The sequence below is a fragment of the Triturus cristatus genome, chromosome 4_1, assembly GCF_964204655.1.
Source record: "Triturus cristatus chromosome 4_1, aTriCri1.1, whole genome shotgun sequence".
In the NCBI taxonomy this organism is placed as follows: Eukaryota; Metazoa; Chordata; class Amphibia; order Caudata; family Salamandridae; genus Triturus; species Triturus cristatus.
In genome coordinates this window covers 281,363,603-281,382,292 of record NC_140585.1, presented here as the reverse complement: position 1 = coordinate 281,382,292, position 18,690 = coordinate 281,363,603, and the positions used below count along the sequence as shown (strand labels likewise).

Sequence of the window (18,690 nt, the reverse complement as noted above, 5' to 3'; positions counted from 1 at the left end):
GGAGGTTACTGGTTTAATTTGATCGTCCGTGGTTAATCCAGGGTCTATCTTAACACCCTTATTTTTTAGAGTATGAGGTGGGGCAGAGGACTTCCCTAATAATTAGTGCGGGCAAAAAGAGTATGCCCAGATAGTGGTCTGACTGTACAGTAACAGAATTTCAGTTTTTCCACTTTCCAAATTAGGTAGTTTTCCAACATCCATGTGTGAACCATAGACATGCAGTGTAAAGGGGATGAGCAGTTCCTAGTTGGACCAAGGGAAGGGGGGTGGGGGGGGCAGGCAGGTCTTTCTTCGTAATGCCCTCACACACCCCAAGGGATGTCATGCTTCATCATTTGGGCATTTGCCCCTCGTCAGGCCGGCGCTGCAATGCCTGACGGGCTCCCGAAACCGGGGCTCTTTGTCGGGGATCTTTTGAAGAAGCCGTAGGGTGCATGTGGGTGTGGGGGCTAGGTAGTGCACGAGGCGTAAGGTGGATTAAAATAGGTAAGGAGCAGTCCTACTTAGGTCAAGTTTTATTAGGTAGCTCTAGCCTAGTTTAAAAGCAGTGTAGGTGCCCTTATACTGGAATAATGTTCCTAAAGGGCTGGTGTGATGTCAATGGTAAAAAAAAAAAAAAAACATAGACATGCAGTCATGGAGAACAGATTAACTCGTCCGGAATGACATTACTGTTAACAGTATATATGTGTCATCAGCATAAATGAGCACAATCAGTCTGAATGACTGGATCAGAAATACCAGTGATAACATGTACAAATGAAATAAAAGAAGGAGACAGCACTGACCGGATGTATGACGTTACAACGCATGCTATTACAACGCATACCTTTACAACGCAATTTTTACAACGCAAGTACTACTACAACGCATTACTTTACAACGAAGACTTTTACAACGCAAAACCTATTAAAATACTGAAAAGTACTGTTACAACGAAATCTATTACAACGCATACCATTACAACGTGATTTTTTTTTTTATTTAATTAAAAGTACAATAAAATCTGGCACGGGATGCAGGGAAATTAGGGGTTTTAGGGTGGGGAAGTGTATTAAAATGTAGAGAAGAACTGAGCGTAAATCTATTGAAATGCATTACCAAATTATTACTCGAGTATTAAAATTAATACTCGAAAACCCCCATAAAATTTCGTTTTCACACATTTCAAAGTGTAACAAAAAGGACGAAAATTTTAAAAACAGTACATACACATTTTTATCATGATCACATCGGAAAGTAAGTAAAAAAAGTAAAACATAAGATACATACACATAGGCGCCATTTTAACCATCTCACTTTTAAAACTTGTCCTACAACACTTTCTATGAAAACAATACCAAAAGACATATTCCAAAATGGATGCCAAAACGGAGCAAGTGAATGAAAACAATACATCTTTAAAACCATTTTTAAATTATCATTTTCCACAGTAAAACAAAGTATTTAAAAAAACACAACGAACGCAGTTTTCAAAAAAATTAATAGTGACACAGAGCAAAACTTATAAATACCAGAAAGACACCATTTTGCAATCAGTTGATTAACAACTACCAGAGAGAGCAGACGTCAAAAAGCTGACCCTCTGTCACCTCCACTGCGACCTCCTCAGAGAGAACACAGAATTCGTTGTGAAAAGCATTATAAGATAGCAACTACTAGTAAGTCATTAAAACATTAGTAAACCTTGGTTTAGCGTAAAATATGTTTATTTAAAAAAAGAAATTTATGTTTAAAATTTTTAAAATTAAGTTTAAAAAATGTACTGTTTCTAATTTGTTATCACTAAAAATATACACCAACTTAAAACAACTATTTTCTTTTCCAAAAACAGAAACTTGCAATATATTGAGAATCAAGAATTGGTGTCCCTAATTTAGCATCACCACCACGTTATCAACTCACCTTTACTATTGTGAAGGTAAATGGAATTTATTTTTAATTATTTTACTTTTAAAATATATTTTTAGCATTAGCTAAAGTCTTGTATGGCAATGGTGATTTTTTTTTACCTCATTCTCACTACATCATAAACGAAATTAAACCATGATGCAGGAGTAACAATTACTAATAAGACTTCAGTTAGGTACTACATCTGAAAAAGCGATTCATGTTACTGGGGTAACTGTTAGTATTCTAAGTCCCAGATTGTTCAGCATTACAGTAATTGAGTGATAGTACAGGTGTAACCAATATTACTTGTTTTTTTAAAAATGCATTCAATGTGTATTAAGTTGGCCTTAATCAATTGTTACTCATTCTTATTTGTCAAATATCATATTTTTCAGTAATTGTATTTTTTTATTTAACCAACGTTAACTAAGGAACATTAATTTATTAAACTTTTTTTAATTTCCAGAGTAAATCGGTAACAAAAAAATAACTTTATCCTGTTGCAAGCATTACCTTAAAGGCACGAGAACAAACAATAACTGGAAAAGGTATTTTACATTATCAGTGATATTTTTGCATCAAATTATTAATCATTCCTTTTGCAATTATTACTCCTCTAACGTGCAGAATTAGGATAACTGATGGATATTGTAGAGGTGAAATTTACTATTCCTACTCCAGGAAGGTGCAGCAGTAGGGAGAGTTTTGGATGGTGTAGGGGTACATTTCTCTGTTTCAACACCAGGAAGGTGCAGTGGTTACTAAAGTGTGATGTAGTATTAGTTATATTGTATGTCATAATTTTAACAAGTTAATCAGATTATACATTTTAAAACAACGTTAAGTTATTATTTTTTTTGTTCTTTTTTTCTCAAAATACAATAGTTTGTTTCGTTGCTGAAAGATTCATTCCATCACATACCTTCAATCTCCAGCCAACAGGCCAAATCAACTTTAGAAGCCTCACCAAGAAAAGCAATTTCAAAAAAAGAAGGTATTGATATTCAGCATGGTTTTTTAACTTTCAATATGTTAGACTAACCATTTCATTGTTAATGTAAATTAAATCCCAATATAAAAAAAAAAATAGTTGCAGACTTAAGAATTTTATTTCATAACTCCAGGTTGGTGCAGCATTAGGGAAAGTGTTATGTACTATAAGTTAAAATGATTATTATTTTTTCAAAAAATTGTTGTAAATTCGCATTTCTCTACAACGTTCAGTTTTCTCTTTTTTTCCTTTTTTCTCTTTTCCAGACATTTGTTTTTCAATTTCAAATCCAATCAACACATAAGTGTGTACTCCAGCCTACACGCCATTCCCACTTAAGAAGAGTCACCAAGAAAACCAATTTATAAAAAACAAGGTATTTTTAGCCAACATTATAAGGTGCAGCAGTATGATAAATGTAGGATGGTGCAGGGGTGCAATTTACTATTCCAAATCCAGGAAGGTGCAGCAGTAGGGAAAGTGTTGGATGGTGTAGGGGTGCAATTTACTATTCTAACTCCAGGAAGGTGCAGCAGTAGGAAAAGTGATGGATGATGTAAGGGTGCAATTTACTATTCTAACTCCAGGAAGGTGCAGCAGTAGGGAAAGTGTTGGATGGTGTAGGGGTGCAATTTACTATTCTAACTCCAGGAAGGTGCAGCAGTAGGGAAAGTGTTGGATGGTGTAGAGGTGCAATTTACTATTCTAACACCAGGAAGGTGCAGCAGTAGGGAAAGTGTTGGATGGTGTAGGGGTGCAATTTACTATTCTAACTCCAGGAAGGTGCAGCAGTAGGGAAAGTGTTGGATGGTGTAGGGGTGCAATTTACTATTCTAACTCCAGGAAGGTGCAGCAGTAGGGAAAGTGTTGGATGGTGTAGAGGTGCAATTTACTATTCTAACACCAGGAAGGTGCAGCAGTAGGGAAAGTGTTGGATGGTGTAGGGGTGCAATTTACTATTCTAACTCCAGGAAGGTGCAGCAGTAGGGAAAGTGATGGATGGTGTAGGGGTGCAATTTACTATTTTAACTCCAGGAAGGTGCAGCAGTAGGGAAAGTGATGGATGATGTAAGGGTGCAATTTACTATTCTAACTCCAGGAAGGTGCAGCAGTAGGGAAAGTGTTGGATGGTGTAGGGGTGCAATTTACTATTCTAACTCCAGGAAGGTGCAGCAGTAGGGAAAGTGTTGGATGGTGTAGAGGTGCAATTTACTATTCCAAATCCAGGAAGGTGCAGCAGTAGGGAAAGTGTTGGATGGTGTAGGGGTGCAATTTACTATTCTAACTCCAGGAAGGTGCAGCAGTAGGGAAAGTGTTGGATGGTGTAGGGGTGCAATTTACTATTCTAACTCCAGGAAGGTGCAGCAGTAGGGAAAGTGTTGGATGGTGTAGAGGTGCAATTTACTATTCTAACACCAGGAAGTTGCAGCAGTAGGGAAAGTGTTGGATGGTGTAGGGGTGCAATTTACTATTCTAACTCCAGGAAGGTGCAGCAGTAGGGAAAGTGATGGATGGTGTAGGGGTGCAATTTACTATTTTAACTCCAGGAAGGTGCAGCAGTAGGGAAAGTGTTGGATGGTGTAGGGGTGCAATTTACTATTCTAACTCCAGGAAGGTGCAGCAGTAGGGAAAGTGATGGATGGTGTAGGGGTGCAATTTACTATTCTAACTCCAGGAAGGTGCAGCAGTAGTGAAAGTGATGGATGGTGTAGGGGTGCAATTCACTATTCTAACTCCAGGAAGGTGCAGTAGTAGGGAAAGTGTTGGATGGTGTAGGGGTGCAATTTACTATTCTAACTCCAGGAAGGTGCAGCAGTAGGGAAAGTGTTGGATGGATGGTGTAGGGGTGCAATTTACTATTCCAACTCTTGGAAGGTGCAGCAGTAGGGAAAGTGTTGGATGGTGTAGGGGTGCAATTTACTATTCTTACTCCAGGAAGGTGCAGCAGTAGGGAAAGTGTTGGATGGTGTAGGGGTGCAATTTACTATTCTAACTCCAGGAAGGTGCAGCAGTAGGGAAAGTGTTGGATGGTGTAGGGGTGCATTTTTCGATTTTAACTCCAGGAAGGTGCAGCAGTAGGGAAAGTGTTGGATGGTGTAGGGGTGCAATTTACTATTCTAACTCCAGGAAGGTGCAGCAGTAGGGAAAGTGATGGATGGTGTAGGGGTACAATTTACTATTCTAACTCCAGGAAGGTGCAGCAGTAGGGAAAGTGTTGGATGGTGTAAATGTTATGTTTTAGGTATTTCATTTAATTTTTCATGCTAATTTGTTTTTCTTCTCTTCTCTTTTCAGATAATGTCTAGTCTGGAATCTGCAAAGTTTATTAAATCCAGGAAGGGCAAAAATGTATTGAACCATGGTGGATACATATATAGTAAGGAAAGAATAAGTGTAACTAGAAATCATTGGAGGTGTGTGCAATACTACACTACCCATTGCAGTGGCAGAGCGGTTACTGTTGATAATTTAGTTGTGAAAACCACAGAACATAACCACTCTGCCTCTGCAATGGAGGTAGAAATTAGAGAAACAATAAACGAAATGAAAGCTATTGCAAGCACCTCCAATGATTCTACAGGATCCATTTTAAGAGAGGTTGCACAGCATGTCCCCAGTCATGTTGCTAGTAATATGCCTATAATTCCTAATTTGAGAAGAATTATTCAAAGACAAAAGCAGGCAAGTAACATTCAATTATCAACACCACATTCTTTCTCTGACATTCGAATTCAACATGATCTTTCTATTTCTTTTTCTGATGAACCTTTCCTTCTGCATGACAACGAAAACCCTCAGAAACGTATTCTCATTTTTAGTACCCCACGTAACCTTGCTAAGTTAGAAAGTAGTGAAATTTGGATGATGGATGGGACGTTTAAAAGTACACCCCATCCTTTCACTCAAATTTACACTATACATGCCAAAATTAACAATAGTGTAATTCCCTTAGTTTATAGTTTGCTACCTGATAAGACTTCTGCAACATACACTGAACTTTTATCAGTGATTAAAAGTAAAACATCTCAAAGTCCTCGGAAAATAATTATTGATTTTGAATTGAGCATGATCAATGTGATCAGTAAAACGTACACGGATACCCAAATTCAGGGATGTTTTTTTCATTTTTCGCAGGCATTTTGGCGTAAATTACAGAAAACATCCCTAGTTGCAGAATATTCTCGGGATAGCAAACTACAATTTGAACTAAAAAAATTAACTGCACTTTGTTTTGTTCCTCCCGAAAGTGTGGACGAGTACTACACTGCAATTATAGAATCTGTTTATTATACGAGTAACGAACAAAAATTGGCACCCATTCTAAATTATTTCGAGGACACATGGATTGGACACCTAAGCAGATCGGGTCGCAGGAGGAAGCCACGATTCCATGTGGAGTGGTGGAACTGCTACACGAGTTGTTTAGAGGGAGAAGCAAAAACAAACAATGCCATTGAGGGATGGCATAACTCCTTCAACCACACAATTGGCAAACCTCATCCAAACTTCTACTCTTTTTTGGAAACTTTGAAGAAGGAGCAAAGTTTCCAAGAAATGAGAATAGCACAAACACTCGCAGGTAGTCTAAACCCACGAGTAACAGTCAAAACAAGGGAAATGTCTGAGAGACTATTGGCAATTCTACAACAATTTTCGTTGTGTGTGGCTATAGACTACCTGGAAAATCTTTCTAACATTCTTTCTTTCTAAAATTTTTTTTTTACTTACTTTCTTGCTTTGCTACAAAATTTAATATTTTTCAAATTACAATTGGCATACAATTTTCTTTTCTACAAATTTTTTCAAACAAACAAGTCGGGTCATTTTTTTTTTTAATAATCTTCATTTCTAGCAAAAATACCAATGTCAACAAATTTACTGTCCCATAGCATTAGACCAATTTTTCAACATCGGAACGCCATTAATATAATTACCGATAACATCCATTTATATTTCCATCCTAAGAAATCACCAAAAGTCAAACATATCTAAATTCTATATGTCAAGTCATTATCCAAAATACACATTGCTGCTTAATCACCAATTTTTAATCAATCATTAATTGCAAAAATTTACAAGTACCCTATTTTTTTTCACTTAGAAATGAAGATCGAAATTACTTTTGTTACTTCCGAATTTAATAAATAAACTTTCTGAACAGTAACTTGAAATTTTTTTACAGTTACATACATTTTATAAATGAAAACTTTACTTTTCGCGACCCGACATAGGCATACATTAACGACATTATTGTGGACATGTTTAAAAACATTTAAGACATCAATTAGTTTTCCCGCAACCTCTCCTTATTCTTTCCTCACTATATATGTATCTATTTTAAAGGTTTAATCTAAAATTTCAAGTGAAAATATTTCCTACCTGGACGCAGATCAGCTTCCTGCTGCTTCCTCCTCCGATGCTCTGCAAAATGGCGCATTACGTCGACGCACACGTCATTACGTCATCGCGTGCATCAATATTTAAAACGGACTACTTTATTTAACTAATCTGTAAATAAAAGTTTATAAATGTAATTAAAATATTTATATGTTTTCTAAAAAATTTTACTTGCATTGCAAAATTAAATAAAAATATGGTTTATTTTTTATGGATTTTTCTATAAATAAATATTTTGAAAACATTAATTGTTTACTGTTATTATTTTTTAAATTGTAATTTAATCTTTAAAATTGTAACTTTTTAAATGTAAATTTACTAACTGTGTTCCTTACCTCGACTCTACTGTCTTTTCCCTTCAAAACTTCCTCTTACTTCTCTTTCTGATCCTTCTTTTCTTGTTCCGCGGGTTGTATATTCTTAAGCTGCCAAAATAAATGAAGGACAAATAAGCTCATAGACTTCAATGCAAAAGCGTGGGAATTTTTTTTAAAAGTAAGTTCTTTTTTTCCTTCTCTTTTTCCTTTAGCTATTATTATTTTTAAAATGCATTTCTTATTACTCTTTTATTATTAAAAATATTATTATATATTTTTTTTTTTTAAACATTTATCTTATTTTTTTTAAAAATATTCAAAAAGTACTCTTACTTTTTTTAGTCAAAAATTATACTTTTTTTATTAAACTTAAAAATACTCTAGTATTAATCTTTCTTCATACTTATATTTTTTAACAATTCTCAAGTATTAATATTTTGAGAAAGTACTCACACTTATATTTTTTTTTTTAAATTAAAATATACTCTTTGTTTTTTAAACAATACTCAAGTATTAAAGTAATTAAATAAATATTCTTTTACTTTAAAAAAATACTGAAGTATTTATTTTTAGTTAATCTACTCACTCTTATATTTATTTAATTTAAATTTAAAATACTCTTTCTATTTTGAAAAATTCCAAAGTATTAATTTATCTAAAAAAATACTCACTATTCACTCTTTTATTTTTAAAATACTCAAGTATTAAAGTAATTTAATAAATATTATTTTAAATTAACAAAATACTCAAGTATTTATTTTTAGTTAAACTACTCACTCTTATATGTATTTAATTTAAATATAAAATACTCTTTCTATTTTGAAAAATTCTAAAGTATTAATTTATCTAAAAAAATACTCACTATTCACTCTAATATTTTTAAAATTAAATTTAATAATACTCTTTCAATTTAGAGAAATACACAAGTATTAATTTAACTTTCAAAAAAAACATTTATATTAGCCAAAATACTCAAGTATTAATATTTTGTAAAACTACTCACTATTTTAAATTTATATTTTATTTAACAAAATAAAATATACGATATATATTTATTTCAAATAAAATACCAAAATTAAAAAATGCGTTGTAATAGTATATGCGTTGTAAAAGTACTTACCATATAACATCATGCGTTGTAAATGCATGCGTTGTAAATGCATGCGTTGTAAAGGCATTTTCAAAGAATGCGTTGTAATGGTATATGCGTTGTAAAAGTACTTACCATATAATAGCATGCTTTGTAAAAGCATGCGTTGTAAAAGTTTTTTCGTTGTAAAAAATGCGTTGTAATAGCATAGCGTTGTAAAAGTTGCGTTGTAAAGGTAGTTCCCCGCACTGACCGCTGAGGGACTTTGCAAGTCAGGGGTTTCGCCTTTGACAACACAAGTTCAACCTAGCAAGACAGCTCAGAAACAAAACTGTTCAACCATTTCAGAGCTATGTGTTTGATGCCAAGACTTTTGAGACTTTCTAGTAAGAGGTGATAGTCAACTGTATCAAAGGCCGCTGATAAATGCAGCAATAAAAAGGGTAGCAGATTTATCACATCCAGCAAGACCCCCCGCTGCTGTCACTACATATTCAGGACTACATCCAGATCCAAAACCAGCCTGCAAAGGATGAAGCATATGTTCCAAACCTGGAGAGGTGGTTAAATGCTTCGACACCACTCTCACCCTTTTGAAAGACACAAGTCCAAAGAGAATTACAAACTCGTGCATTCCTGTATCAGCTTACTGCTGTAGGCTTGCTGTGCTCACTTTACGAAAAAAGCTGGAGGCGGGCAGAGAACTCCGCTCCACCAGCGGAGTGTGCAGATATTTCCCTACTCCGCACTCCACTGAGAACGCGGAGTGAAGGGTAAACCTCCGACTCTGCAGCAACTAAGCCAGCCCCCCCCCGCTAAATTGGCTCCCCACTTCCACCCCCTGATAAAAAATACTTACAAGGTAATTTAAAAGAAATAAAGTCTCTTACCTGTATTGTGGCATCTCCGGGCTGCCATCCTCCTCCTCGCCGTACATCTTGTGAGAACTGCACATGCGCAGCCACGTGCCACGTTGGCAAGTGGTACGCGGATGGTAATATGCCTAGGCAGAATTTAAGGAACTTCTCTTTGGTCGTTTTGGAAAAACCAGTGTGGAGGTATGTTTGGGATGAGGCTTTGCTGTATGACTGTATGGTGAACCAGCCTTGTGCACACTCTGACAAAGTAGCTTTATCTTGAATGAGGGATTCTTTTTTAACAGTGTTGTTAACTATTTTTTTAAAGCTTGCGTAGGTCCCTGATTTCTACCAGAGGTGTCATAGCCCTAATTGGTCGAGTGAGCTTTCCAGGTAACGTCTGGCTGGTCATGCCTCCTTAGCTTGCAATTCTTCCCACAACTAGGCGTTTAATGATTCTAGCTCCCCCTTTCTGATTTTGTACCAGCTTTTGATGAATGCTTCATTGGGGGTCAGCTCTTGTCTCTGTGTCCCGAACTCTAGTCTCAATTGTGTGGGGATGTATATCCTGGTAGCCCATAGATCATTTTTATGGACTTGCGTTGAGCTGCGTAGTTCCCTTTATTATCGATGATAACTCCCAGACATTTGTACTCTTGTACAGCTTCCAGTATACATGTTGTCAGATGCCAGTGGTGGTTTGACTTTGTTTTGTGAGTGTTCACAGTCATGACTTTTGTTTTTTCTTGGTTAATGCTGAGTTTGCTTTCCTCCGAGTATCAGGATGTGATGTCGAGCAAAAGCTGTAGGCCAATGGGTGTCCGACTAATAAGCACCAAGTCATCTGCATGAAATAGATTAGATAGCTGTAGGCCCCCTAGTTTTGGGGCGTGTGAGTTGCTTTCGTTCAGTGTGGCTGATAGCCCTGCCATAAAGAGGTTAAAAGGTATTGGGGCAAGCACGCAGCCTTGTTTCAGATCAGAGGTCGTGGGGATCTTCTTTGGTAGGTGGTCTCCTGCGCCCAGTTTTACTTGCACCCAGGTGTTGCTGTGTAAAAGGATTAGCTGTTTTAAGAGTGATGATGGGATATTCAGCCTTTTTAGTTTTTGCCACAATACGTTTCTATTTATATGATCGAATGCTGAGCTTTGGTCAATAAAGCACTAGTACAGGGGCTGTTTTAGTGCAAGAGCAGTGTCTATCATTAATCAGAGAGTTCAGATGTTGGTAGAGGTCCCCATATTCTTGCAGAAGCCTATCAGATTTAACGGTATTGCTGCAGTTTCTGTAGCCCAGGACATTAATTAATTCTTATAGTAGTAATCCTGCTTAATATTTGGCTTCAATATCCAATAGAGATACCAACAGGTAGCTTTTTAGATCATTCCTATTGCCTTTTTTATAAACAGTGAGATGATCGAGCTCCTCCACGATGATGGCATCGTTGATGTTTACAGGACTGATTCAAAAATCGGTTTTAGTGCCCAGTATTCTGGATCATGTTCGAACAATCTTGGCGGTATCCCATTTGGTCCTGGAGCTCCCTCTCGCTTGCCCTTGGAGATTCTTTTGCAGGTTTGGTTATTCGTGATTGTAAAAAGCTGGTCCGGTGTTATGCTGGAGTCGGTTTGGAGTGATGATACTTCCAATTCGAGCGAGAGGTTGTTTGTGCAGACAAACACCTCATTATGAAACCAACTATACAAGAACCTTGTGATATGGAGTCAGAGCTCAAGCTGCACTAGAGGCATGCTTAATATGTTCACAAATAGTAAAACTTGCTGTAATACACACTGCCTGCCCAGAGCAAAATCCAGGACGATACGCTGTCAGAATACAAACCTACCCTCACTAATGAACTCCGGTTCACATTAGCAAGACACACCTCCTCTTTTGTCATTTGTCGACAATATGAAAGTTTAATATTGTCTCAGTGCTGCACATGGATGTGGTTTTTAAGAAATATACTAACTGCACGGAAGTTGATTTTGAAGGAAGAAAATCTTGTTTGATCCCAGAAGTACAGGAACAGGTTTTAAAATAGTGTCGTAGATTGAACATCGGGAAAATATTACATGGATGATCACTGGGAGGTGAATTACATGCTTTAGTTTGTAAAAAGGTTTACTCCTCATTTTCAATTCATAAAATTAATTAATTAATTAATGCATAAGTTGAAAATGTTATTGATCGTAAAGTTAAATTGCATTTGAATTAGGAGCAGGTTTTAGATAATTACTTTGCTTGTGTAATATCGCAAATTCAATGCAGTGCTGATTTATCTACTTATACGTTTAATAAAAATTAATTTAAAAAGAAAATCTAACCAGAAAATAAATATTGCATTGTGGATTCCTAGTAAAAGTCTTCCAAAGTTTAGATATACGTGTTGAACAGCATGAATGAAGGTGGTGAGCCTGAGAGTCACACGTAATGAATTATTGATTTAGGTGTAAGAATGACACGCGATTCGAGGACTTTGGCCAGATACTCAATGCACACAGCACAGAATCCTGAACAAGTCTGAACAAAGGCAACACTGTTTAAACAGGGAGGGACATTCCCAGAGTCCAAGGGGCTGGACTTCTGTCGCTATCTCTGCATCTATGAACTAGGAACCTGCCATAGGATCCGTCACATTTTACCAGGCCTTATAACGAAAGTCAGCGCCATGTCATTGTTTACTTGGACTACGCACTTTATAAAAAAAAACACACTTCTTTACCTTTGCAAAGTCCTCTGTTGCATACTGGGCTGGAGCAACACTTAGGAAGTTCGTGCATAACGTGACAGCTAAGGTTTCCTGGGAATTAGAACAGGAAGAGATCTGGTCTAGTGGGTAAGTTGATGACTTAGGAATTTAAACTGCTGGGTTATAATTATTTAATTGTGCACTTGACCTAATACAGAGTGATTCGGGACAAATCACTTCGGGCCTGATTCACCACCAAACCATTTATGTACAGCGCTCTTGTTACTAACCAGATCAGTCTGTAACCTATAACTAGTAACACATTTGTACAGGCTGTTATGCATATTTTTAGACCGCCCAACGTGGCTACACTATTTTCCAAGTAGTGCGCGTACCCACAGCTTGCTGAACTCAGATCATCTGAAGCGCTTACCAGCTTGGAATGCATGGAAAGGACACAGGAGCACCTTCTTATTTATTTCATTTAAAGTTTCACAAAATGCCTGTACGTCACCTTCTAGCCACTGGCCAGAATGTAGGAGTCTAATGAGTTGATAAAAATGGTCTAGAGTCTAGTAGTTAGTGACAGACTAGAAAGGCCAATTACCTCATATGAGGGGTTTATCAAACTAGCCTCTAGACATATTTGTCAAAAAATATTAAGAGAAGTCAGAACCAAAATTTACCAGGTCCTACATACCTCATGTCCAAATTGCCCCTTAGAGTCTGCCCTCTGTGACTCTGCCAGGGAGCTGGTTGTATCTCGCTTTTGGAATCCATCAACCCCTTCTCCTCAACATGCTCTTTCAATTTGTGCATGAGAAAATGAAACAAGCATTGGCAAAGCCTATAGGCCTTGTATATGGAATTCCCAATGCTGTGCAGAATGGGTTTTAAGACAGAAAAAAAGCCTATGAGGCGACCGGCTGTGTAATTTAGTAGGCACACACACTAAGCATGTGAAGGTCAACAAAACAATGCAATTGCTTTCTTTTTTTTTGTTTACCGATCCAAGTTGAATTGGTAAACAAAAAAAAATGGAAATAGCATGGGAGCATGGGTGGGGTAAAGGAACACAGAGAGGAGGGGGGATGTGCATAAGGGCAGGGGGCGAAGCAGAAGAAGAGCGGGGGTGAAGCAGCACAGGGGACGTGGATGGGGAATCAACACAGGGTGGAGGTGGGAGAAGCAACACAGAGGGTGCAGGTGGAGGAAGGTACATGAAGGATGCAGGTCGGGGATAAACACAGTGGCTGTGGGTGGGGTGGAGCTAACAGATGAGAGAGAGCACAATGTAGAGCTGAGGGGAAGGTGAAAAAGCAACAAAAGGGAAAAGCATGTGAGGGAAGGGTTAAATGCACATGCGATGTGGAAGAGCAACACGAGCGAGTGTGGCGGAGAAGGAGAAGTACACAAAGGAGACTTCTGGAAAACACATGAACTCTCATTGAGTGCTAAAACAAAACAAAACAAGCATTGGCATAGCCAATAGGTCTCGCCTTTGGGACCTTATAAGTGTTTAGCCATGCAACAGTTGCATAACTAAACACTTATAAGGTCCCAAAAGCGAGACCTATTGGCTATGCCAAGCGGCCATGCGGCCGCTAAAGTGAAAGTAATCGCGGTAAGCACTGTAGCTCTAGGCTGGCCTGGTAGCACTTTTTGGAGCCCTCTCAATAAGTCTCGCCAGACCAGCGAATGCGCTGGGTCAGGCGAGACCTAAAAATAGCACCTGAAAAGGAAGCAGTGGAAGGACACAAGCAATCTGTCCTCGCTCCAGGGAATGAAAAAGCACAAAAAGCGGAAGGAAAGCCCACACATGCTCAGACCTACCAACCTACAATTAAATCTCTCAGTGTGAAGAGGGGGCATGGCCTGGGAGGGCGAAGCCTCATGCCTAGTGCCTCCTAAGAGCCACTCTGCCCTCAAAAAAACCCCGACATGCCCTGCAAAAAAAAACAACAAAAAAAACGAAGGGTGGCTGAGGCAGCCACTGATGTCCCGGGGTGTTCTGACACCCCTTAATGGACATCGGCTACTTACAGCCTGCAAAGACAAGCTGAAAACCCACTTTGTAAAGTGTATTCCAGCTTGCCTCACTTGCCGCTGTGTGATTTTGGCTCCTCACGGCATGATAATGTGAATGGAGCCTAATTTGTGTGACACACAGTGGCACAGTGTGAGTTGGCAGGTCTGCATGCTTACAAATAACAAGCAAGCAAAGGCGAGTGACAATAAAGCAACTAATGGTAAGCAATGGGTGGGCTCTAAGCCCACTGTACACTAACAATATGCCTCCTAAGAGACCTAGAAAGCACTTTATAGGGAACATTGTGCTACAAGCCTGTAAAGCAAAAGGAGGCATTTTGGATTCATGTGTTTTCAGTGGTTGCAAGACATTTGCAAGGATACTAAATGCAGACACACATTCCTCTATATATTCCTTACTTCTGCTTTTCATGTTTGGCACTTTGCGAGCCGGCACCATCTCACCACCACCCACTTTTCCAATGCAGAGCATTGTCCATTACCTTTCTCATCCCACCACCAGCACGTGAACACCCCCCTCTTCCATCCCAAAACTACCCTTTAATCAGTGCCTTTATTTTGACTCCTCCCTCTATTTTCCCTTATGATTCCTACATACCTGCTGGTCACCCGTTCTACATATTTATATGCAATAAAATGTATATCTTCATTTATATCGTCTTTATATTCTCAATTGACCTGAACACTCTCCACTACCCAGAGACTACCAATTTCCTACCCTTGGTCAAATTTCCTCTGCCTCCTCGTTGTGGCCTCATTCATTCCCTGCTAAGGTAGAGCTTGCACTTTTATCACCTTTATTATTTCCTTCATGTTTTTGACACCTGATTTCATACTCTCTGATGTTGGAAGTGAGGAACATTAGTGCCAGACTGGAATATGCATGCCATTTAATTTCTTTTTGTAAAACAAAAACTTTATTTAATGTTTTATGCTTTACTTTGCACAGGTGCAACCCGCTTATGTATTAGTATCATATCTCAGTTGTAGAGGCTTTCTCCACAGTATATACACATTTTGGTCCTTAGAGACTTAGTAATGGGAAGTGGGTGGGGAAACAACACAGGGTGGAGGTGGGAGAAGCAACACAGAGGGTGCAGCTAGAGGAAGGTACATGAAGGATGCAGGTCGGGGAGAAACACAGTGGCTGTGGATGGGGTGGAGCGAACAGATGAGAGAGAGCACAATGTAGAGCTGAGGGGAAGGTGAAAAAGCAACAAAGGGGGAAAGCATGTGAGGGAAGGGTAAATGCACATGTGCAGTTGAAGTGTTTGTTTCCAAAATTGGACACCAGACAACTTTTCAGCCAGAAAAATGAGAAATAAGTTTGCGCATTGGAGAACTCAGCGAATAAGAATTTACAGCCCCTCTGTATTGCACTAATGCACTAGTGGGTCCAGTTGTAATTAAATTACAGTTATATTGTGCATAATTTGCAAAACAGAACCCCAATATGTCAGACTTTTTGGACATGCCAGGCATGTAATCCATGGTTCCACTCACATCACAACCTCTCCAATAATAGCCTGCTATTTCAAAGGTAGCAGGCTATCTGACCAGCAAATAATACCATTGCATCAGTAGTTTGTACGAATTGTCCTTGTATTGTGTGCATATTGTGTGTTGTGTCCTAGCAACAGGTCCTGCATTCTCACCTTGGTTACCAGCCTCCCAGAGTTCTGGAGCTGGACTAGGCAGAAGAGGAGACTGTTACTGCTGCAAGGACGTGTCTAGGGGTTGTTCCTCTCTACTTGAATAAAGTTCCTGCTTTAAATACATTTGTCTGTACCTCTCAAAAGTGGCGACGAGGATGGGATCTGTATTCCCAGAGGGCAGACTGGACAAGCAACACTACTGTGATTTTAACCCCTAGACAAACTACTATGTAACTGTTAATTGGTAATCCTGACCGAAGTGCTGTTGTTGCTACATTACTCCGGATTTATGCTGGTATATTCATGATATCCAGAGAGTGTCTACTGTCAGGTAACGACATACGGAGACAACCAGAAACTTGGTGTTGAGCTAGAACCGGATTATTGTTGGAATCCTATCTACACTAGGCCTGGGTGGCAAATTCCGTTCCGCTCGTGGAATTTGGGTAATTTCGCGTTCTGCAGAGAACGCAGATTTGCCCAAAGTTCTGCGTTCCGCGGCTTCGTGGAATTTTTTGCTTGTTCGCGTTCTCAAAATGCGTGTTCGTGAGATATTTTTCCCCGAGCACGCAAACAGCGTTCACGAACAGGAAAAAAGCATCGCAAACAGGCAATTCACCACTCCTAAATTCTACACTTTACATGTATACGGTGAAGCACAGGTCTTTCTAAAAATCTCTACACCAAAGTTCTGGTAAGGACTGTGCACCTTGTTGACTAAGCGCTGTATATGCCTGAACCGTGTCGGCAAACGCTGTGTATGCCTAGTAACATGAATGCTGTGGAGCACTGCAGATACTGTGAGAAGTAATTTGTGCACTGTGGGCAAGTGAGCAAGTTGCCAGAGAGTGAATCGGCTAGATCCCCTAACCTTAATTGAGCCCAAAGTCTACCTACGGGTGTTTAACCAAACCAAGCTTTGAGTCTACCGTTGGGCCGGGAGCTCAACCACCGGTGCTTCATACAAACTTGTTAGTGTTTAAAATTGGCTCACCAGTTGTTCCCCGTTCCACATCTAGTTTGGTGCGCGTCGCAGTGAAGGGACGCGCAGCCACACATTCTACAACTGGGCTCCTGAGCATCCACACGTCACAGACACGCAGTACAGTGTGGGCGCTGCGCTGCGTTTGACGTGCAACGTGTGTGACGTACCTGCACCGTAAAGAGACAGCGAGCTGTTGCTATGGGAACCAGACACAGCAACACGATCTAATAAACGGAACCAGCGCATTAAGGAATAAAACAGCAAGCAGAAACTGAACTGATCGTGTGTAACACACAAGGCCTATTTACTGATTCCAATGACGTGGACTACGGTGACCACATACAATTTTTTTTCTTCCTTTTTTTACTCTTCTTACTTCTGGATGTTTCTGAAACCAAGTCTAACCATAGCACTTACAGTGTTTATTACCTAATAATTTGAAACCTTTAATCTGGAACACTCTAGCACAATTTACATTCAGTGATAAGATACCAACTCATCAGCATGGATATGGCCTCCATCATAGCTCCTCCCAAATTTTTACAAAGTCCTGGGGAACCCACATTGCCGTGGGAAGATTGGTTAGAAACCTTTGAGACGTACTTAGAGGCCATAGATGGGGAAGATTTTATACCTTCCCGGAAGGTGGAATTACTCAAGCATCATTTAGGAATAGAAGGAAGAAAAGTACTAAAAACACTACATATTAATACAGAAATGAGGCACATTATTCTGGGAGAGAAAACAAGTGATAGCGAGAGTAAAGAAGAGGGTGAGGAAATACAAGTACACTATGATGAGGCATCACCCATCGATAGAAAACTATGGCAAGAAGGTCAGCATAGTAGTAGAAAGACACACATTTTTCTCTCGATCACAACTACCTGGGGAATCCGTAGAACAATACATTTCTGTGTTGAGAACCCTTGCTTCTACTAGTAAATTCAGGGACCTACATGAGGAGATTATAAGGGATCAATTCATAAATAGGACGAGCAATGTTAAAATTCAGGAAAGATTGTTAGACATGAAAGATCCATCCCTACAGAAAACAATAGCAGTAGCAAGGCTTGTTGAAAACACATCCAGATACGTTAAAGAGCTAAGCTCAGAGAAAACTGACATGACTAAAGTGTGTGCTGTAGAAAAAAATGCATTAAAAAAGGAAGGTAATACAAAAACAACAGAGTGTGCTTTAGATGTGGCAGTACAAGACACATTGGAGATTCCGACAAATGTTTTGCAAATAAGGAAAAATGCTTTAAATGTAAAAAGATTAAAAGATTAGTCACTTGGCACGTATGTGTAAGACTGGGTCCTTATCCACTGAAAAATGGAAGCGCTCTGTGAATGCTATCAGAGAAATTTCTGAGGATGACAATTCTGCTAATGAAGGGGAAGTTGAAGTCATGGTTATTTATGATAACGTCATTAATGACATATCTGAGGGCTACAACCCACCCAAATGTGACCTAGGAATCAATGGCACCAAAATAACAGTTTAGGCAGACTCTTGCTCTCCTTACACTATCATTGATAAGAACACATGGGAGAAAGTAGGAGATTACCAATTGAATCCTTCAGATGTTGAACCTGTGGGCTATTGTGGTGTTAAGCTTCCATTGTTAGGCTTCTTCAAATGCACATTGTCCCACAAGAGTAAGGAAGCTACAGGCAAAGTATATGTTGTTGAAAAAAGAAGAGCATAGCTGGGGTGGTGCAAACAAAAAACGTTGGGTATCACATTGGACCCTAACCAC

At 38.9% G+C, this 18,690-nt stretch overlaps 1 protein-coding gene across 2 annotated transcripts in view; it reads right to left on the bottom strand.

Annotated features, from left to right (window-relative positions):
- LOC146854277 (zinc finger CCCH-type antiviral protein 1-like) overlaps positions 1-18,690 on the bottom strand; it is a 479,951-nt gene that overhangs the window by 426,929 nt on the left and 34,332 nt on the right. The window lies entirely within an intron of this gene.